The 23,443-nt window shown below is 48.3% G+C and overlaps 1 protein-coding gene and 1 long non-coding RNA gene across 2 annotated transcripts in view; one reads left to right on the top strand and one right to left on the bottom strand.

Annotated features, from left to right (window-relative positions):
- The window catches only part of LOC109494955, a 96,147-nt gene extending 91,570 nt beyond the window's left edge, over positions 1–4,577 (top strand). Inside the window, exon 7 of the long non-coding RNA XR_002738732.2 lies at positions 1,464–4,577. This is a non-coding gene — a long non-coding RNA (uncharacterized LOC109494955). The remainder of the gene's footprint in view (positions 1–1,463) is intronic.
- Positions 1–23,443, bottom strand: part of VAT1L (vesicle amine transport 1 like) — a 149,956-nt gene that overhangs the window by 10,510 nt on the left and 116,003 nt on the right. The window lies entirely within an intron of this gene.

Genomic DNA, 23,443 nt, shown 5'->3' with positions numbered 1-23,443 from the left:
CCTTACCCCCAGCTTGGAACTTGGCCCTTCTCTCCAGTACGTTAGGCCAGCGCCGTGCAGTGGAGATACGAAATGGGCTACAAATACACTAAAATTTCTCTAGTTACTCACATTAACAAATGTAAAAAGAAACTGGTAAAATCAATTTTAAGAATATATTTTCTTTGACCAAATCTATCCAAAATATTATCACTTCAGTATATGCTCCACATAATAAGGTCTCCATGAGATATTTTATGCTCCTTCCTCCTTTCGTACTATACGTGTCTGGAATCCAGGGTGTATTTTGTTCTTACAGCGTGTTTCAATTCAGATGAGCCATGCTTCATGTGCCCAGTGGCTGCACATGGCTCATGTCTACCGTATTGGGGAGTGCAGCTCTAGATGGTGGGACAGTGGCACCAACCTCAGGGACCCCAGCGCACGGGTGTATTGGGCATATGATAGCCTCCAGGATGAACAGATGGATGAATAAGCAAGTGGTATGTGGAGAGAGTGAGAGGTCACGTGGCTGAGCCACACGAGAGGTTTCTGTCTCACCTGACGCTCATCTCAGAGCCCTCGGCCCAGGCAGCTGCCTGTTGGGGGCCTGCTCAGTGCTGCCCGGGTGTCCCAGTGGAGTCTGTTTGTAATCAGGGCCGTGGCCTCTCACACCCAGTCTGAGAAGCCACCGCCAGCTGTGTGGCTGGCCAAATCTGGTCTGGGCAGCTGGAATTTCCCGGGCTCGGGATTCTGGGCATACTCAGGCTATCTCAGCCAGAGCTGGTCTCCCCTCCGGACAGTGGGAGGAAATTTGAGTCATATGATTAAAACACCTCAAGATGCCGAGATCCTGAGCACAGAGGCTACCTGAGCTTTTCTGATACTTCTTTCCTGTCCCTGGGAGGCCACCTTGGTACCATCCCAAGTGGATGGCAGCAGGCGGCAGTGAGATCATCACTGAGTCCTACGCTCTGCTTCGCTGTCATTCCAGCAAGGTGCTTCATCTCTGCTCCTCACCTGCTTCATATGTTAAATGATAATAGCTCTCTTCTATCCATTCATTGATGCAGTCAGTCACTCCTTCAACAGTGCCAAAGCCCCGTTCAGGAGCTGTGTATAAAGTAATGGATGGTGGGACACCTAGGTGGCTCAGTCGGTTAAGCATCAGACTTCGGCTCAGGTCATGATCTCACGGTCCGTGAGTTCGAGGCCCGTGTCAGGCTCTGTGCTGACAGCTCAGAGCCCGGAGCCTGTTTCCGATTTTGTGGCTCTCTTTTTCTTTCTCCTCCCTCCCTCACTCATGCTCTGTCTCTCTCTTCTGAAAAATAAATAAATGTTTAAAAAAATTTTTTTTAAGTAACGGATGAAATCAGTAGGCTCTCTCTGTCCTGAGGTACCCACGGTTTTGCTTATTAAATAGGCTAAACATAATGAAAAGAATCTCACAATTAAAAAACTGTGTTCTTAATTTGTTTATTTAGCCCCCATGGATCGCAACCCATCAGAGTTGACCCTGGGCCATTGTTGGTTCATGCTCCAACAAAGTCTAGTGGCATTCAAGATGGCATTCAAGCATGGCCTACGGGAAAAATGTAATGGGTTCAGAACACGTTTGCAGAGGAGCAGTACTTGGTCATTCTTACTTCTGTCTGCAATGGAACCAGGAGAGATGGGGTTTCTGAAAGCCTGGGAAGACAACGGTGAGTAAACACCTACAAGACTCATGCCGTCATGAAGCTTATGGTCTAATGGGAGATGCAGACCATCAAAGAATGACTCGAACGAATGCAAGATTGACACTTACTAATTCTAAGATGGTGTTATGAGCATGTGGATAGGAGGTTTGATCTGTTTGGGAAGATTAGAGAGGGCTTCCTTGAACAAGTGGCAGTCGAGCTGGGGTTTAAAGGATGAGTACAAAGGAGCTAAGACAAGAAGGGAGAGGGGACTTTCGCAGGAGAGGGGGCAGAATGTGAATGGAGAGACTGACAAGGGGGCCAGTGGGCGCAAGGACAAAGAGCAAGAGTGAATGTGAGGCAACGTGCTGGTCAGGTTGGTTGGGGCCTTTGGTACTATATTGCAAAGAGTTTCCAAGGATGCAGGGGCCCACAGTGACCATACAAATCTAGAATATCTTTCCACCTCCAGTCACCTTCTGAGTAGTCAGTTTTTTCACACGTGAGTAATGAAAGTTAACAATGCTCAAGCTTTGTTGGGATCTCATTTAATGTTTCATGATATTCAATTTCCTTTTGAATGGTGTGAAAGGCACAAAGTCATTAGGGTACAAATGACACCACTTAATAATCAAAGCATTTGGCCTGTGCTATGAATAACAATAAGCCTAGCCACCCAAAACAGGGGAAAAAATGAAGATGGGTTATTCCATGGATCACTGTGCCTATTAGGTGATAAATTAAAAGGTTTGAAAAGGAAGAAATGAGTAATACTGTAATTAAGAAGCAGATCTACCAATGTCATCTATGGAAGATTACTCACATTTACAACAGCCATCTTTGGAATGGCTTAAAATACAAAGGGGGTATTGAAAAGCAATACATTCATTGCAAATAGACTTGGAATCTGGAATTTCTATGTTTTGTCAAATAACTCTAGGAGTCTACAGTGAGTGAGCCCTCAGATTTTGACCTAGATGCAAGAGTGACTGGAAAAGTAAAACGTTCAGGAACATAAATTGGCCCACTTGGGAAAAGAGAGAAAAGATTCAAACAGCCAACTGCTTTTTTGGACGAGTTGCACAGGTGTCTTTGCAGTAATGCAGGTTGTGGACTATGGTGGAGAAAGGGAGGTGACAAGGGTGCAAAATTTAAGGAGGCACCCACTCTCAGGGTCAGGCAGGCGCTGGGTCAGCACCTGAGAGGAAGCCCCTCCTTAACTTTTAACCCTTGTCACATCTCTTGCCCCACCCTGGTTCTGGTCCTCAAGGATGACCGTTATTTTTAAAGGAAGGGGAACACTAAGGAGCTTTTAGAAGTATCTGTTTGGCCACTGAACAGCCCATGGGGATGCTCCAAGAGGATTTTTCAAGGGGCCATTAGTAGGAACTCTGGCTTCAAAAAGGTAAAGAACATTCTGCATAGGAGGAGGCAGGAATGCAAAAAACAAGATGGTGGAATCTAGATGGAGCACCTGGTCCTTTTTCCTTCGTGGATATTTGGATGACACTGACTCTTGACCATGGTCACGAGGGGTTCAAGTGAATTAAATATTGAACCAGAAGTTAGAATGTTCTGCAGAAATCTGCAGCCCATAATCAAGCCCGACTATATATTCTTACCTATTGTATTTTGAACTAAAGCAAGAGATGAAAAACAATCTAGTGAATTGCCTCCAATGTTTGTTTTATTTTATTTACCAATGTTTCCCAGTGCTGGATTTGGATGGTTGAATAGAACTGAAGTGGACACTCGGTGGATGCTTATTCCAACATGAGAGTGAGGTTCTGGGGAGGAAGAGAAAAAAAGTGTAGGAGATGGTTCCTATGCCATGCAGAAACATATCCGTTGTACAGTCTGTAAGAGAGACATTTGAAATGTGATGGGGCACAGAAAAGGAAGCAGCTGGGGAGGGGAAAAGGATGAAAACCAAGGAAGTGACTCTTTGAGATTTGAAGGTCAAGTAGAAGGCTGTCACTCAGCCAATAGAAGGACATATAACCAGTCCCAGGAAATATTGCGCACGTCAGAGAATGAGTCACTCATGGCCACAAGACCACGGAGAGTGATGATGAGTTATTGAAAATGCTCGTGAGTTCCTGAAGCTCCTCAGGTCTGCTGGACAAGGGTAAAAAATAACCTGAGCTGCCACCGCTCAGGAAAATTCCACATGACGGTGGTAGAACTTGCAACATATAATTCTGACTGGCCCTTGCTTTGCATCTTTTAGCAAAATCCTCCAGCCGGGAGATTCCGTATTTCTGCTCAGAGGACTCTGGTTCCTTATTAAGCATGTAATTATCTTGCTTCCAGATAATATGGTTTTATTTGCTCACTGATTGATAACTACGATGTTCCATGGTGGCTGAGGGCTTTCAGCTGGAGCTACCAGCCATGAGTTTGTGGGAAAAGGTTAGAACTATAAGGAGGCCAAAGAGACCCTTCAAAATCTTGGAAGTTCTCTGATGGGCAGCCATATTTTTGAAAGAATGACAACCAGACGTGCTGACCTTTACAAAATTACCGTTCAGAAGGCAGAGGTGACGTTTCTTTAGGCTTGGAGAGAAAGGGCCCACTTGCAGATGTGTGGGGGGGCATCCTTAGAACCTAAGGGAATTGAGATGTGTTGATTATGCCATTGACATAGCTGTGGTTTAGTCAAGGGCGAGCTGCCGAGGGTGCCAAAGGAGACCAGCCACCAGAGACAGATATGTCTGGGACAAGTTGTCTGGATAGTAAAATGGCCTAAAGTAAGGAGCGGAAATAAAAGAGGAGTTGTGTTGCTGTTTGAGGTGCTTACCAAGTGCTCATGTTGAAAGCTGGCTCTCACCGTGACTGAAGGGCGGTTTCTTGGGGCATCTGGGTGGCTCAGTCGGTTAAGCGTCCGACTCTTGGTTTCGGCTCAGGTCATGATCTTACAGTTTGTGAGTTCGAGCCCTGCGTCAGTCTCCATGCTGACAGCGCGGAGCCTGCTTGGGATTCTCTCTCTCACCCTCTCTCTGCCCGCCCCCCACCCGCTCTGTCTGTCTCTCTCTCAAAAATGAATAAACAAAACAATTTTGAAGGGGAGTTTCTTGAGGATCTCCCCACTTAGAGAGGAAGGACAGGGCATGGCTAGAGGCTCTGGACCTGGCACCATATCGAGGAGAGTCACCGCTGTCTATACAATGTGCTGGGAGAAGGCAAGAGTCTCAAGGAAGGAGCTGTATCTAAAAATCAGGTAAATGTAAGGGACAAGGCGGAGGCGGTACCGCCGTGGGGGGAGGGGGGCGTCACTCATTATCATCACAGCAGCTGACATGACAGACACTTAGCAGGTGCTGTCACTGGGCAAAGCATGACCTCACTTCATTGCATCAACCCTGTGAGGTAAGTGGGAGTTTGTCAGACTGTCAATCACGGGTACATAAAAATATTCTCCCCTTTCTTCCGGAGTCCCTGCTGCTCATGGAGGAGAGCTGGGATGAAAGTGAGGTTTCGGGAGAGTTAAGTGGCTTGCCCAGTGGGGAGGAGCCAGGCTTCAAACTGAGCCCCACGTAACTCCAGGTTTCATGCACGTTTGCTAGGCACGCACACGTGGGATGGAGTGGGAGACAGGGAGGGAGGCTCCGGGGCCCTGGGCACCGCATTGTAGGACCAGTAGTGGGCTATTTCCTCCGTACTTGGTTGTGTACCTTGCTTGTCCCTTGGTTATAACACTTAACCCATTCTATCTTGAAGCCTTTGTCAACCTAGAACTATTGACATTCTGCGCCAGGTAATTCTTGGATGTGAAGGGCTGTCCTGTGCATTACGGGGCCTTTAGCAGCATCTCTGGCCTGTCCTCTTTCAACGCAAGTGGCACTTCCCCCTTTGACAAAAATGTGTCTAGATATTGCCAGATGTCCCTTGGAGGGCAAAATCACCTCCAGTCGAGACCTATCATATTGTGAAAGCATATTCCTCATTGTCCCCTCTCCATCCCTCCCACTGGTCTCTGGGCTCAAGGGGAGGCACTGTCTCCCTCTGTACCCACATGACCTTGATCTTGGACAGAGACCGGCCCACAGAAGGTTGGGTTCTGCGCTATCCCCGGTACTAGGAAGAGCACGTGGTACGCGGCAGGTGTCCAATAACAGAAGAACATGAGATGGTCTCTGACCGCAAAACGTTCATTGGTTATGTTAGGCTTTCTCAAAGTGTGGACGGCAGGCTGCCTACATCAAAATCACAGAGTGCAGCTTTTAAAGTGGTATGTTGGCCTTGCCTATACCTGTCTGTTGAGACTATGGAGACACTCCACTTTAGGTGATTCAGGGGCTCTGAAGTTTTAGACCCTTGAGCTTAACTGGTTCTTTGTTTCACAAATATTGACCGCCCACTGTGAGTCAGGCACTGTGCTCCTGCGGACTTGTGACAAGGGACAGGGAAGACCAGCCCCCTGCTTGGCTAAGATCTCTCTCTCTGGGCGAGTCTGTCCCCCTCTGTCACATCTGGGTAGAGCCTAGTTTAACACTCGGCTTATCTATCACTGCATGTTAGACACTAGCAGAGGGCCGCAGCCACAGCCTCTCCCGTTCTGGGACATCGGGGAAGGAATCCGCTCTCCGCTTTGGCTCTGTACCCTGGTGTAGACATCAAACAACTTGATTTCGGCTCAGTGCGTCAAGAGACCTTCAGGATACTGTTGTACTATTAATTCGACCCATTCACTGGCTCTGTGTGGCCCCTCAAAGGACCTAGCAGCTGAGTTTCATGTGCTCATGGCCTGAGGGGATGATCTCTGTGGCGGAGGGGTCATGGGATGTGCGTGCATCAGTCAGAATCAGCGGGTGATCGAGCAACCCGCAACCTATGGTACATTGAGCCAGAGCTTGCTGCAACCTGAGCGGGAAAATCAGAAGCAGAGTTGCATGCCGGAAATGCAGCGGGAGACTTATTTCATTTTGAGGAAGGAAACTAAGATCTAGCGTGACCCATCTAGTACAGATGCGTATCTTTGTGTTTTTTTTTTTAATTTTATTATTATTTTTTTTTATTTTTGGGACAGAGAGAGACAGAGCATGAACGGGGGAGGGGCAGAGAGAGAGGGAGACACAGAATCGGAAGCAGGCTCCAGGCTCCGAGCCATCAGCCCAGAGCCTGACGCGGTGCTCGAACTCACGGACCGCGAGATCGTGACCTGGCTGAAGTCGGACGCTTAACCGACTGCGCCACCCAGGCGCCCCAGATGCGTATCTTTGAATAAATAAATGCAGGGGCGCCTGGGTGGCTCAGTCGGTTAAGCGGCCGACTTCGGCCCAGGTCACGATCTCGCAGTCCGTGAGTTCGAGCCCCGCGTCAGGCTCTGTGCTGACAGCTCAGAGCCTGGAGCCTGTTTCCGATTCTGTGTCTCCCTCTCTCTGACCCTCCCCCGTTCATGCTCTGTCTCTCTCTGTCTCAAAAATAAATAAAAACATTAAAAAAAAAAATTAAAAAAAAAAAAAGAAATGCAAACCAGTGCTCTATAAAGTGAAAACCAGAGTCCAGAAATGAAATTGTATTTGACTGTAACTACCACCAAGTAAATAATTATTTGCAATACAGACGAGACCCTGGTAATAATACCTTGAAAAATCACACCCAGTCTATGGCTAAACTATTCATTTTTTTTCACTTAAAAAAAATTATGGGGGCGCCTGGGTGGCTCTGTGGGTTAAGCAGCTGACTTCGGCTCCGGTCATGACCTCATGGTTTGTGAGTCTGAGCCCCACGTCTGGCTCTCTGTTGTCAGCACAGAGCCTGCTTGAGATCCTCTGTCCCCCCCCTTTTCCTGTCCCTCCCTCACTAGTTCTCTCTCTCTCTGTCAAAATAAATAAACTTAAAAAATAGTAATAATAAAAATTTAAAAAACACGAACACATGGTAATATGTGGGCAATGTATTCATTTCCCAGAGCTGCTGAAACCAAGCACATCAAAGTGGGTGGCTTAAAACAACAAGCAATTTTTTTTCTAAGTTTATTTATTTATTTTGAGAGAGAGAGAGAGAGAGAGAGAGAGAGAGAGAGAGAGACCAAGCATGTTTGTGCATGCGAACAGGGCAGGGACAGAGGGAGAGGGCGAGAAAGAATCCAAAGCAGGCTCAGAGCTTTCAGCACAGAGCCCGGCGTGGGGCTCAATCTAAACCGAAATCAAGAGTTGGGTGCTTAACAGGCTGAGCCACCCAGGTGCCCCAACAACAGCCATTGTCTCTGGAGGTTAGAAGTCTGAAATCAAGGTTTGATGTATTATTAGCTGCCATAATTTATAAGGAGACACATCCCTTCGTCCATTATTTAATTACCAGGGATAAACAATCCATACAGGAAAGGCAGGATAAATAATTGATTTTTTTCCTTAGGTTTCCTGGTAGCTACAGCTTTTCAAAAGAAGCGAAATTAGGGGTAAGGCCTGACACGGTAAGGTCACCTCTCCTGTTTCTTGCTGACATGAAACGGAGAAGGAGTAACTGAATATTCAGAGTGATCACATCTATGTAAAATATATATTAATATAAATAATAGTACGTTATATTCTGAGTGGTAGGGATATGGCTAGTTTTCATTTTCTTCGTCATCTGTGTTTTAAATTTTTATTTACTTATCTGGACCTCTTTATGGAGGTATACTTGACATGTAAAAAGCTGTACATAATTAATGTTTACAACTTGCAAAGTGCGCACTCTTGAAAGCGTCACCGTCTAAATTAAAGCCATAAACCTACTCATCCCCTCCCAAAGTTTCCTCCTGTTCTCTTCAGTGTAATAATTATATTTTAATTACGTTTTATGGTAAGAGCACTTTCACATAAGATGTGCCCTCTTAGCGGATGTTAAGTATAAAATACGTATCGTGTTAACCGTAGGCACCATGCTGCACAGCAGCCCTCCAGAACTTATTTATCTTGTGTAACTGAAACTTCGTACCCTTTGACCACCGCCCCCCCAGTCCTCCCTCCACCGGCCCCTGATAACCACTGCTCCGTTCTCTGCTTTGGTAGGCGTGCCTAGTTTAGATTCCACATATAAGTGAGATGATATGATTTTCTGTGTTTAGAAAAATGACCACAGTGAGCACGTGTTCATCGTATTGTAAGTGTGAATAGTGATAATGAGTGTGCCCCCTAGGTCTATTCATGTTGCAGATGGCAAGATGTCATTCTTTTTTACAGCTGAGTAATGCTCCACACCGCACCTTTATTCATTTATCTATGGATGGACCCTTGAGTTGCTGCTGTATCTCGGCTATTGTAAACACAGGGGTCTAGGGGTACCTATATCTTTTTGAACTAGTGTTTTTTATTTTCTTTAAGGAAATGCCCAGTAGTAGAATTACTGGATCATATGGTAACTCTACTGCTAATTATTTTGGAGGAACACACAGGGTATAACGCTAGGTAAAATCAGTCAGAGAACGACAAATACCATATGATTTCACTCACGTGTGGAGTTTAAGAAACGAAACAAACAAACAAACAAAGAGACAAACAGAAAACCCAGCGTCTTAAATACAGGGGACAAGCTGGCGGTTGCTAGCAGCCAGTCAGTGGGAGGTCTCTGCTCTCATCTACCTGTGTGTGTTGTCTCCCCACCTCAAGCCCCCAGCCCACCCTGGACGACGATTTTCCCAGCCTCCTATCTGGTCTCAGGCTCCAGGTTTTCCACACCCCAGTCTGCCCTCCTTCTGCTGTGAGAGCCGTGATTACTGACGGATACTGTTGTTTGTCCTTCATGTCCCCGCTGCTGGGACCGTGCTGTCAGCTCAGTAATCACAGTGATAATAATAGTGATTTTTGATGGCCAGTGCTGACCACTTAGCGCGTGACCTAGGCACATGCTAGGTACCAAGTGTTTTTCGTGGAATATTCCATTTGGTCCTCCTTAGAACCCTATGATGGATGTGCCGTGATCATTCTCATTTACATATACAGACAATGAGGATCAGGGAGGTTAATTAACCTGCCTGAGGTCACAGACATAGCAGCTAGAAGAGCTAGGATTTTTGGCAGAGACTGTTTATGAGATAGCGACAGGTGAGACCCTTATGTCTGGGATTGCCTTAAAATACTCCGGACAAACAGTGGGGTGGGGAGGGAGCGACAGAAGGCAACGAAGTTGACCAAACGTTAATCGTCGCAGAAGCTGGGTTGATGGGCATGTGGATGGGGCAGGACGGTCAGTATTCTACTGACACTTTTGAATATGTTTGGAATTTGCCAAAAAGCTTATTAAAAAGGAACTCTGAGCTCTGCTCCCCAAACAACAACTATAACAACGGCTGCAGCATCCACGTGCTCAACTGCTACACCATCGTTAGGAACCCGATACGTATTTGATGACGACGTTACGACTGAGGGCTTTGGCTTCCTTGGAAACTAGGCGCTAGAGAAGTTCAAGGTGCTACTTTCACCTCCCCAGATGGAAGAATGTATCCTTTGAACCAGCTAGCCCAGCTCTGAGGAGGTAATGACCTCCAGGATTGACCACGTGCCAGGCTGCATTCAGGAAGATGAGTACACACAGCCCCTGCCCTAGGCAAGCCCGTGGCTGCCGAGGAGGAAAGGCCACCGAAACGCTCAATTCCAGTAGAGCGTGGGAAGAGCTATATTGTAGGTATGAATGAAGAGGCATTCGAGCCAGGAGAGGAAATGACTCAATTTAGAGAAAAATGGCATTTGTGTTGGGTTGCGAAGGAGAGGGAGGCGTCTTCCGGGAAGACAAGATGCGTGTACTTGAGGCAAGAACAGAGTCCTGGAAGGGGGTTGTGGATCGTTCAGGGAACTGAGTGTTAGTGAGGGGGACGCTGTGTGCTGAGATTTGACGGTTGGGCTCTTTTGTGGGGACAGGGCGTGGGAGAGGCCTTCACTTGGAAGCCATGGGAGGTGTGTCCCGGCAGGCGGGGCACTGGACGAGGACAGGAGACCGGAGAGAACTGGGAATTAGAGATATGGGTGAACTAGGTGATGCTGGTCAGGTGGAATTGACAAGATGGCCGTGGGATGTGGAGATAAGCTATTAAATCCCACTTTGCCTTTAAGACCATGTCAGGTCATTTCTAGAAGCCATATCATTCCCCCAAGGGTAGAAAGAGCCTCTAAACACTGACCTATGTTTTGAAAGATTCTCCATCAAGCAGAGACGAGATCTGAGGTAATTTGATTTCTCTTCATCCATTTTAATTAGCTTTGGCAACAGATGACCTTGCTGGCCCCGGAAGCTTCCTTATGTCAGAGTCTGTGTGACGCTACAGTCTCATTTCTAATTATCTGTGCCCGTTTGCCGAAGTTCGCGGGTGCATTTGGAGGGCTAGTCTCTTCTCTCCTGCATCTTCCTCGCTCGTCTGTCAGCTGAGTTTTCTCCTCTAAGCACCAAGAGATAGCTATTAGCCTTGGGACTGGGTCGCCATGGCAACGAGACGGCAACCAGACTCAATAGACAGGGGAGAAGAGTACAAAGATGGGAGGTGTTGTGAAGCAGCCTCCCATTCCCGCCCCGGGGGCCACTGCCTCAGCCAACTGGTTGACGAGAAGGGGGCAGAATGGCTGACCAGTCTTGCTCCAAACTGGGGTTCGCTGGGCGGTCAAACTGGACTGATGCCCGAGGGGTGGCGTTTGGACAACAACTGCTGGGGGACAGTGGATCTGGGAAGGTCCCCGTAACAGACGAAGGGTCCGGGGGAAGGTGGGGAGGAGGATAGCAATTCACCCGCACTAATAAAAACCTGAGGTCGTATCCACACCAAGCAGCATAGGAAATGTCTGTAGAGTCTTTAAAACGTCTTTAAAACACATTGCACAACCTTGCAATTTCTCTGACTTAGTAATTCCGCTTCTGGATATAACTGGAACAATAACAGGAAAAAACCTTATATTCAAAATGTTTGTTAGGGGCTGAAACAATCAAAATGAGCACCTAGATGTCCATAAAAGGGGAAACAGCTGAGTGAACTCTGACGTACTCATTTCTTGGACTATGATGCGGCCATGATAGCTTTAATATGCTTAAAAAGAGTCTCTGAGAGGGGGGAAAAAGTATCCTGCAAAGTTTTTTTTTATGCAGTATGATTATAATTTCCAAAAAATGTCAACCCCCCCCCCCGAACCAGAGAACAGTAAAACCAAACCCCAAATGCACAAAATGAAAATACTGGAAGAAACAAGCAACAGAGTACAATTGATGCTTGAAAAACACCGGGGTTGGGGTGCCAACTCCACTCCCCACCCCTCGGTACTCCCCACAGAGTCGAAAATCGACGTATAACTTTGCACTCCCCGCAAACTTAGCTTCTCATAATCTACCGCTGCCTGCAAGCCTTACCAATAACAAACAGTCGATTAACGCATATTGTGTATGTTACATGTTTCATATACTATATTCTTACAAAAATGTAAACTAGAGAAAATGTTATTAAGAAAATCATAAGGAGGAGAAAATGCATTAACGGTACTGTATTGTAAAAAATCCGTGTGTAAGCGGACCCGCACAGTTCAAATCCACTTTGTTTCAACGTTTTTTTTTTCTTTTTTTTTTGGGGGGGGGGGACAGAGAGAGACAGAGCATGAACGGGGGAGGGGCAGAGAGAGAGGGAGACACAGAATCGGAAACAGGCTCCAGGCTCCGAGCCATCAGCCCAGAGCCTGACGCGGGGCTCGAACTCACAGACCGCGAGATCGTGACCTGGCTGATGTCGGACGCTTAACTGACTGCGCCACCCAGGCGCCCCAAAATCCACTTTGTTCAAGGGTCAGCGGTATATACAAGGGTTATTGTTGGGTGGTGGGAAGACAGATGGGTTTTTTTTTCCCCTTTTTTTCTTTCTTTAAAGGGGCATATTTTTAAACGTCTCCACTGAGTATGTGTTATTGTTCCTATTAGAAGAAAACCATTTTTAAAAGCTCTGCAATCTGGAATCAGCCCTGGTTCCAAGTGAATGAGCTAATAATCTTCATACATACAGGTACCACAGGCCACTTACTACACTTATTTTCAGGCCCTTCTATCGCCAAAGCAATTCTAGGCATTGTGGGAGCTACAAGACCAGACGATAGGACAGCTTGGCCCCGTGGCTATGACGGGCTAGATCTGTTAGCTTCCGGATGGTATCCTCAAGCACTCTGAATGGACTTTGACTAACCCAGACAATCTGTATGAATACACGGCAGACAGTCCCGTGTACAATGCGGAATCTATAATTAGCCTCATCATTTTTCATTACTTGGGATTCCATGCAGGTTTTAAAAGAAATCATCCCATGGATGAAGAAGGCTTGGGAGAGCGTTCAGTTTATCTCTGCGTGTGTGCAGGTGGAATTATGCAAAACCTGCCCCCGTGAAGGTCCCATCTGCCTGGATTCTTTTACTTTCCCGCTGCTCATCAGTCTGCAGAGTCTTGGCACAAAAAGAGAGGCAGGTACACCTGCCTCCCAGCCACCCACAGCTGTTTAAAAAACTGAAATAGATCCAGAACAATAATGCGGACAAAAATAGCTATTTGAGCTCTGATTATGTTAGGCAATATAATAGTGATAGTAATGACGGTAAAAGCTATGCTTTTCTGAGTACTTACAACACGCCAGCGGTAACCGGCTAATGGGTTCATAGGCACCATCTCCTTTAATCTTCGCATCAACTTTGGTGCTTTATTTCTACTTCACAGAGGAGAAAATCAAGAATCCTAGAAGTTAATATGCTCAAGGTCTCACAGTTAAAAAAGTGGAAGAGCTGGGATTTTATTTAAAAAAATGTTTTTAATGTTTCTTTATTTTTGAGAGAGAGAGAGAGAGAGAGAGAGAGAGAGAGCATGAACAGGGGAGGGGCAGAGAGAGAGAGAGACACAGAATCCGAAGCAGGCTCCAGGCTGCGAGCTGTCAGCACTAAGTGCGACGCAGGGCTCGAACTCATGAACTGTGAGATCATGACCTGAGCCGAAGTCGGACGCTTAACCGACTGAGCCACCCGGCGCCCCAAGAGCTAGGATTTAAAGAAGGGAACCAGGGTCTGTAAGATCTATTCCATCATCGCCATTGAGATATTTAGTGCTTCTAACAAGTCTGAGAAGTGGGGGGTACCGCTGCAGTTTTTAAGGATGAGAAAAAAAGCTGAGAGAGGTTGAGTAATTTTCCCAACATCACACAGCTGGTGGGCAGCATGGCTAGGATTCAACCCCAGCTAGTGGCTGAGCAACCCTGGGGCCCGCTCCCTTCCCCCTCCTACAGCACAGAGGCCCTGTTACCTGGCAAAGAATCTCGGGCAGATACTTCATTTCTAACACTTAACATTGGACCCCGCCCACAGCAGATGCTTAACAAGATGTGCTGAAAGGCTGAGTAAATGACATATAGATGCTGGGAAACTCTAAGCAAGACAGTGAGAGAGGTCAAGGTGCATCCATCCATCCCAAACAAGACAGTCAACCATCCAAGCCAAAGTGTCTTTGAATCATCATCAAAGGACTGTTGTACACCTCGTATCAGGGTGTTTGTCCAAACCCTAAATGTATTTCGTGCTCTGAGTGATTGGCTTTGCCCTTCCAGAAGCTAGGTGCTGCTCCACGGGGCTGCCTTGCCGGGAGGTGCCTTTGAATATCACATGGGAGGCAGTCATCATGGGAGAAAGTCAAGCTAGAGGCATTGTGGGAAGATGAAATGCCGTTGCAATCCCCCAAAGAGGGTCCTTAACCCTGCCTACAGAGTATGAGATGTGGCTACAATCCACGGAGGCCACGCCATTCCTTCTCAGCATGGGAACCCCAGAGACTCCTCCAGCATCCCAAGAGAACAAACACGTCGTCCAGAGCGACCCAGATCACTAACTCCTTAGCGTGTGTTTCACAGCCTTGGCCCCGGTACCATCATGGGGCGGATAATTCTTTGGGGGTGGGGAGCGAGCCTGTGTGTTACGGGATGGTTAGTGCCATCCCTGGCCTCTGCTCACGAGATGCCAGCAACATTCCCCCAGTTGTGAGAAGCAAATATCCTTCTGGATATTGCCAGCTATCCACTGGGGAACAACCCCCGCCCAGTTGAGAACCACTGCCCAAGAGGTAGGCATTAGAAATTAGAAGCCAGTGGGGGTTGGGGGGAGACAGGCCTGTGGCCAAGCATCAGGTAGTCACGTACAGGTGGAGACAACTCTGAAGTTCTATCATCTTTAATGGTTCTGTTTTACAGAGAAAGAGAGAGAGAGAGGGAGGAAGAGCTTGAGTGAGTGGGGGAGGGGCAGAGAGGGAGGGAGGGAGAGAATCTTAAGCAGGCTCCATGCACAGTGAGAAGCCCGATGTGGGGCCCGATCCCACAACCCTGGGATCATGACCTGAGCTGAAATCAAGCGTCAGATGCTTAACCGACTGAGCCGCTCAGGAGCCCCTGCATCATCTTTAAACAACGCCCCTTTCCCCTGGTCCCGCATTCGTGGGAGCTGGATAGGGATGGTGATCCTAACAGCAGCCTAATAACTGCCATTGCTATGTGACAGCCATGTGTCCTGTGCTCCTAGACACATCATGGCTCCTGCCAGAGGCCACACAGCTAGCGAGCGGCGGGTCTGTGGACCTGAACCATTGTGGTGCACTGTCTACATATATGCGACCCCGGGGCCTCCCTGAACTTGCTCCTCTGAAGTCCGGCGGGTCACTGATTGGAGAAGGGGAGAGAGAGAGAGGGAGAGAGCTGTTCTTATTTCACTGTCACCACTGCCATTACCACTCCAACCTGTGGAGGGCGCTGCTGTCCTTCGAGGTCTGGCCCAAGTGCACCATTGTCATTTTTACTTAATTAATGAATGAGATGAGAATGGGTTCTAACATGTAAGTAGGACTCAACCAAAGGCTCAGACACAACCCACTCCAATAATTTACTCATCCTTCGATTAAGACCATGACATCTTCTCTTGGGCTCATGGTAACCCTACAGGGATCAAGAACAAGGAACACCAAGGAGGAAATCAGCAGCGAGAGGTAAAGGGACTTGCCTAAGGACACACAGCTAGTAAGTGACAAAGTCTGGATTAAAACCGATGTCTGTCTGACTTGAAAATCCCAGCTCATCCCACCATTCTTGGAAGATGGCAGTCCACGTGGAGGCTTAACATCTAGGCCAGCTTACTTAGGGACTTACAGGCAGGTCGCGGTCACTCTTTCACGGGGGGCCGGAGCCGGAAGGAGGGAAAGACGTCTGGCTCAAGTTCTCAGAAGACCACCAGCGGAGTTACAGCTTCACCACCTCGGGAATCTTGACCTTTTGCCAGTCGCTTCATTTTCCTGACTTCGGTTTTCCTTTGGAAATGGCCTTGCGGGGATGTTCCCTCTGACTCCAGGGGCAGGTGGCCCGTAGGTCTCATGGATCATTTTAAAGAGCCCAGGAAACGTGCTTGCTCCTTCCTCTCCGTGCAGGGCAGTGGGGTCTACTTCGGGGGGGATGAAGCAAGCTTGTTGGCATCCCAAGGAGATGATCCCTAACTGTGTGTGGGAGTGTGAGGTTTAGTTACTAGTCTTCTAGTACAGTCTAAGCCTTCTGGAGTGACCCAGCTCAGAAAATCCAGAAAATACCTTTATGAGGTCAAGTGGCCTTCTCTACGGCCCTTCTGTCCTATCCCTTGGCAAGAAGATTAAGCGTGAATTCATTGCGTCTGGGCGTGTGCCGGGCCCTGGGGCAGAGCTAGCTTAGGAGAGACCGTGGGCCTTGGAGCTCCAATCCCACCCATATCGCTCCCTAGCTGGGTGACCTTCAGCAGGTCACTCAACCTCCTAGAAACTCAGTTTTCTCATCTGTGAAATGGCGTAACAACGCCCACCTCATGGGATGGTCATGGAGGTAGAAGGAGAGAAGGGCATAAAGCCACAAGCACAGAGCCAGGCATACGGCAGGAGCTCAACAAATAACGGGTCCTTTCCTCCTCTTCACCTTCTTGGAGCAGGATATTCAATGTCACGGGCTGGGTGAAAGTGAGCCCTAACAGCAGGGAGTTGCTTGGGACTTTCTGGGGGCTGAATAAGGATCTTTCGGAGTACTGGGCGGATTCATTTGTTTTTGTTTCATTTTTCTTCCTTGTGTGCTATGCAGACGGGCTTGGGTCAGAAGATGTGTATCTGGAGAGGTAAGGCAGACAGGGCTTCAAATGCCACTTAGAGTGTTTCAGGCCTCAAGTGGCAGGTGAAAGGGAGCTACATTCCTTACTCTGGGGGGTGATACATCTGATGCGTGAGGATGAGACACGGAGCGCGGTGACGTCTGCCCCCGTGGTAGAGAAGGGGGCTTGTGCTCAGACCTAGTTCAATCCACATGCCCATCACCTACCAACTGCATGACCTTGGGCCCGTCCCGTAACCTCTCTGCCCCAGAGTAGTTACCTCTCTGCAAAATGGGAAGTCAGCAGCAGCAACTGTAGCTTTGGGGGCTTGCATGAGTTGCCACGGGAAGGTGCCCTGGGTGGTGCCTTCCAAGATAATCCAAAACCTACGACAAGTGGCGGTTAGAGCCAATGGCGTGCTGGAGCCAGCTCCTGCTGGCTCATGTAAGTGGCAAGCTGACTGTGCACATTTCTTCCCAGTTCTGAGCTCAGTGATGTCACGTTGCTTGCTTGAAATCAGCCATGTGGGAATATTTACACCAGGGAAATTGGCACCTGCTATAAATCAGCGTGTGACAGCACACTGCTACTTGTGTCTAAGTCTGTTTGATTGAGATGAATCATTTACATGATGTTTGATTTAGGTGGGAGCAGGAGACCCCAAAGGTAGAGAATAACTACAAATGTAACCAAGCTGCCTCCGGGCATTTCTGTCCCCAGAGAGCCCTACAAGCACACACCCCACAGAGGCTGGGTCTCATCTTCTGAAGATTCCCAGCGGCAAGTGACTTTTGCTTCATCCAGGTATCTCCTAAGTACAAGTAGCATATTTAGTAACATGTTTCGAAGAAAACTCTGTGCTGTTGCCATACATGGGGAAAAAAATCAGTATTATTTACCAGAAAAAGCCAAGCATAATAAGTAAAATAAAATGCAACGATTTTATTACATTCTGGTTTGATACCACTGCCTGCCTGAAGACTTGAACCTGGGGCCCCCTCCCTCTTTGGAAAAGGGTGAGGAACAGGTGTTCTAGAGGTGTCAAAGCACGTGAGCTCCCCACGGGGACTTTAGTCCTGGCATGGAGCATTAAGAGGGAAATGCAAAGGAAATACTTTTCTCACCGGATGATTCAATGCGAGGCTGTTCCATGTTAAAGCCCTACCCCATGCCATCACACATAAGTAGATGAAACACTGTATTCGATGTTACTAGAAGATCGGAAGGCGGAAAGAAAGCCATTGGAAACAAAATTAAGCAGGGACGTGTCACTGAGCTGAAGGCAAGATTCGTATTAGCTTCAAAACCAAAGTCAGCGGTGTGTGTGACTTGCTCATTATCACTGATGATTAAATATTCAGGAATTTAGCAAGTCAGCCGACAGCACACTGGTTGCTTGCAAATGGCAAGGGTGGGAATCTTTACACCACGAATACAGGCAGATGCTACAAATGGGAGCAGCCCACACCGCCAAGATCCCATTGTTACCACACTCAACTCACATTCCTCCAGCTGAAGCCTTCTTTGCCGCTCTGAACTTGTAAAGAGCTTTACTCTTTAGGCTTAGACTTCTGGGGATGTCCCTCCCCTTCCTCCTGCCTTGGAGTATTTGCGGGGGAACAACTTCAGATGCACTGAACAACTTCTTTAAGGGTGATGATCTCATTTCCATGATTGTATCTTAAAGAAGAGTGATAGACACCAGTGCTGAGAAATTTGCCGTAATTGATTACTGTGTATAAAGTACGCTGACAATCCTTCTTTCCAACGCACACCCTTTAATGAGCTATTTTAGCGCTGGCTCTGCTAAATGTTTGGATTTATAATGCCCTGGAAAGTCAGTTTCTGAGGGTGTAATGGCTATTAGGGAACAACAACAAAAACAAGATAGAAGACAATAAATTGAGTGCGGGAATTTTTCAGCCTTTGTGTTCCCTCACGTCATTGTTGTCTGTTTCATTCCAAGCATTGCTGTGTATCTTTTTGGTCCCGAATCTCAAACCCTTCAGTCTTCACTAACCCAGGAAGCAAGAGAGAGGCCACACCCAGGTTACCTGATATCAGGGAAAGGGCAGGGCTTTGGGATTAAGTTTTCTGTGTGGCTGTATCTGGCACAGAAGCGTGACTTGCCATCCGTGTGAGGTTAGATGGGTAACAACATGTTTGTTCTGTACCTGGTGTGTGTGTGTGTGTGTGTGTGTGTGTGTGTGTGTGTGTGAGAGAGAGAGAGAGAGAGAGAGAGAGAGTGAGCGCAAGAGAGAGAGCAAGTGCCTTGGTTTGGAGCACTTGCGGATTTCTTGGTGCAACTACTCCCACCATGGCCAATCTTTTTTTTTAATTTTTTTTTCAACGTTTATTTATTTTTTGGACAGAGAAAGACAGAGCATGAACGGGGGAGGGGCAGAGAGAGAGGGAGACACAGAATCAGAAACAGGCTCCAGGCTCCGAGCCATCAGCCCAGAGCCCGACGCGGGGCTCGAACTCCCGGACCGCGAGATCGTGACCTGGCCGAAGTCAGACGCTTAACCGACTGCGCCACCCAGGCGCCCCAGCACCATGGCCAATCTTAAGCTACAATATAATGTCACTACTGCATAGTTGGAAAGAGATGCCATGCGGTGGGCTCTCAGGAGCTCCAGCACACCACTGAGTGTGGCTCAGATAAATCTCCAGTCCTTCCAACGTTTCAGAGGACTGGTAAGTGCTCAGTCCCACAGAAACGTGTAGACAGGTACTTTCCCAGAGTTAGCGTGGAGAGGTGGTGACCAGGTCCAGCCAGCAATGGAAGGGCTACCCTAGGACCCTCTTTGGGTGGGGTCCATTGGGACCGTAAGGGGGCAGCAAAGCGCCTCGGGGGGAAGAAGCAGTTCCAAGTAGGAAGTCCACATTCAGCAGATGATGGGTGCGGGTGCAGAGGTCCAAAGCCTCATTCCAGGAGCGGTGAAAGGATCCCGGGATGCGTTCGAGTCAGCTCACCCCTCCTCTCCTGTCCCTGCACTCATGTTCCCTTTATCCTTCTATTTTTTTCTTAGCTTTTTTTTTTTATGTTTATCTATTTTTTGAGAGAGAGAGTACGAGCAGGGGAGAGGCGGAGTGAGAGGGAGACACCGGATCTGAAGCAGGCTCCAGGTTCTGAGCTGTCCGCACAGAGCCCGATGTGGGGCTCGAACTCGTGAACCACGAGATCATGACCTGAGCCGAAGTGGGAGGCTTAACCGACTGAGCCACCCAGGCCCCCCCTTAGCTTCTATTACCTTCTAATATAGAGTGAAAAGCAATGTATTTCTTCATTATGTTTATTGCCTATCCTTTTCTTCCCTCACTCCCCCACCCCCACCCAGTAGAATGGAAGGTCTACATTTTTAAATTTTTGTTAGTTCTGTTCACAGGTGTAGCTCAAGTGCCTAAACCACAGCCTGGAAGACAGCTGGGATTCAATAAACAGTTGTTGAATTCGGATCCGGCAGGCCAGGGAGGGAGGGCCAGGGAGGGAGACCCAAGAAGGGAGCCCAGAGCAGCGGTTCCCAACTTGCGATGGGAATTAGGGTCGCCAGGGGATTCTGGTAAAGTGGGAGGATCCGGGCCCCCCTTCCAACAGCGTCTGATGCACTGGGTCAGAGGTGAGGCTCAGGAATCGGCCCCAGGTGGTTCACACTTAAAGAAGCCCAGTCTCTGCAGTCAGAGGGAACAAACACCAGTGGCTCGGGCTCCCGGGAGCAAGGGGCCTGCCCCTCGCGTTCCTAGCGTGCCCCTGCCCAGGTGCCGGCACGAAGCTCAGTGGACCCGCCGGGGGACGCCCGGGCCGTCGGGTAGACGGGAGTCAAGCAGCGGTCTCTACCCTGGGTGAGTCCAGAACCGTTTCAAGCATCTGTGGCTTTTCTAGTGCCGGCATCAGCATCGGTAGGCTTGGCGTCTTACGTGTTCAGAACAATGTCTTTTGTCTGCAGAAGCGCACATCTTCCCAGTCCCTATACCGTCCGTGCCGTCGGGTCTTCCTCCAGAAGACCGTGGGCCCATCTCCAGTCTTGGGAATGCTTTCCCAGGTCACTGTCAACTCCCTCCAAACTTCCGGCTTGAGGAGCCTCTTTCGAATCCTCGCGTCAAAGGGGCATTGCTGCTTGTTCCAGGGGCTGCTGGTCTCCTTCACGTGACGCCAGAGACCCAGCTTGCATGTCCCCAGAACTTCCCCTTGGTCTCAGAACTTGGCTGTTGCGCAAAGATGGGGGGGGGGGGCGGTGCGCTGTGGCAGGAAACGCTGCCTGCGGGGTGACCTGAGACCACTGGGGCTCCTCTCGCTGGGCTTCCTGATCCGGGGCAAGTCATGAAGCCTCAGTTTCTTCCCCTCTAAAACGGGACACCCGTTGTTCCAGACGTTTAGGTGGGGGGAACACGGCTCCGAAGTACAAAAATCCTTCGACCTTCAGTGTTAGCATATAAAGACAACTAGGCTCTCACCATACCCCACCCCCCAGGCCTTTCCCCTGTCAGCCTAACGAACTGATAAGAAAAATCATCAGGGTTGTGCGCTCCCTATAACCTAATCATGCCTCCCCCCTTCTCCCTACCTGCTTTGCCCTCACCGATTCCTGGAAGAGAAAACTCGGGGTGTGGGGAGAAGGGAGGCAGGATGCTCTGGACAATGGAATATTTAGTAGATATTGACCATATTTACCCTGTGCTGGGCAGTTTAGATACGTGAGCATGAGCGACAGTCCCCCCCCACACACGTGTTATTCCTTCCGTCTGATGGACAGAAGAACTCAGGCTCAGAGGGCTTGGACATCTTGCCGGCGGTCTCCGGGTCGTTTGTGCCAGACTCCGGTCGGCTTCACTTTAGCACCAGGACTGATTTTACAGAGCAGATCTGTCTCTGGCAAGGGCTGTGGACACAAGCCAATGAGCTTGAACCTCTTTCTCACGTTCATCACTTCGTGTTCTAATCTTCATCCTCTCTCCCTCTTTCTCCATCTCCCCGTCTCTCTCTCTCTCTCTCTCTCTCTCTGAGATCTAGGGTAAGAGTAGGATTTTCTCATAAACGTCTGAACGGACAGTGGAGGGGATACGGGGCATAAGGTTCTCGCTCACTGGAAATACTGAAAACATTTCTGGTGCCCCCAAGAGGCTGCTCGCCTCCGATTTCCCGGAGAGTTATAATTCTGTAGAATATCCGTTCTGTTACCTGCACTGCCAATTTATTTCATTATCCGTAATAAGCAGTAATGACATTGCTTAATTGCACTCCATAAAAATCTCAATTATCACTTCAGAAGGATATCACATTAGGTGAAGAGATGTCTCCTACAATCGAAAAAAAAAATTTCACTCTTCAAATGAATCTTTTATTATTTTTTTCAGGGATGCTTTCTACCCTGTGAACCATTTGTGCTGGTTTCTCTTATCAAAGTTTTCTTATCAAAGTCAGAGCCAAGTGGAGTAGCTGCATTTGGTGGGGCCGAGGTGGGACCGTAAGGGAAGGGAGTGTCGTGTGGCATTTTTCTCTCCACTCAAAAATGGAGACTGGATCAGAGTCCCTTTCAGAGGTAGAGAGATGGGGCCGTTAAACTGCCATGAAATCGCTTCCCAGCATGCGGCGTTCATTCCCAAGATCGGACCCTCCCTCTTCCTTATCCTGACACTTCCATCACCTGATGCAGGACCCGCCATAAATGGGCACCTCCTGCTTGTCTTTGAGACTCTACGATACCACGTTAGTAAGGACTCTCCTTTTTTCGACTTGAACCTAAACCCATCCGTCTCCCTCTGCCTTCTCTGCTGTAATTCCCAGTTTTCTGTGGTGGCCACTGTTTCATAATGTATAGTTTTGGAAGCCCTGCTTCACGTACCACTGTATCAGTTCCCTCTGGCTGCTGTAACCCGTTACCACAACCTCAGTGGCTTAAAAGCACGCAAACTTATTATCTCGCGGTTCTGGAGGTCAGAAGTCCAAGATGACTTTCCCTGGGCTAAAATCAGGGTGTCTGCAGTTCCCTCTGGATGCTCTCAGGGAGTTGGATTCTGTCTGGGTCCCTTGGCTCACGGTCCCTTCCTTCTCCTCCGGAGCCAGCAGTATCTTCAAATCCCTCCCTGGCTCTGACCTTCCTCCTTTTTATAAGGATCCTGTGATTACGTTGAGCCCACCTGGCTAATCCAAGAACCTTCCCCCACCTCAAGACCCTTAACTTAGTCACATCCGTAGATCTTTTTCTGTCTTGTAGAATAACATATTCACAGTTCCCAGGGGTTAGGACACGGACATGTTTGGGGGCCACCCTTCTGCCTACCATTACCACATCCTGAATAGCAAACAGTACACGTAGGAGTTTTATAAATATCTGAATGAATGCATTTGTAATTTAACCAGTCCTCCCAACAGCCCTGTGAGGCAAATAGAGTTTCTAGAGTCGGACAGCTATGGGTTTGGTTCTGGCTTTGTCACAGATCAGCTGAAGAACCTTGGGTAAGTTACTCAACTGTTCTGAGCTACAGTTTTCCCCCAGTTGAAAATAGGAGCTAACGTGTATTGCAGATTGACTCAAATGAGACAGAGAAATGAAACCATAAGATGTGATACTTGAAATATTCTGTCACATTCATTTCCTTTTCTCGGCCACTGAAATGACCAAGATCGTAGGAGCTTGAGGTACAGCCACACGTGCTACCCGTATCTGATTCTCTTCTTCCTGGACACTCAGGAGAACTACATTTCCCAGCATCCTTAGAGTT

This window comes from Felis catus, chromosome E2 (assembly GCF_018350175.1).
Source record: "Felis catus isolate Fca126 chromosome E2, F.catus_Fca126_mat1.0, whole genome shotgun sequence".
NCBI lineage: Eukaryota > Metazoa > Chordata > Mammalia > Carnivora > Felidae > Felis > Felis catus.
Note: the sequence above shows the minus strand (reverse complement) of the source record. Positions and strands in the feature narration are given on the sequence as shown.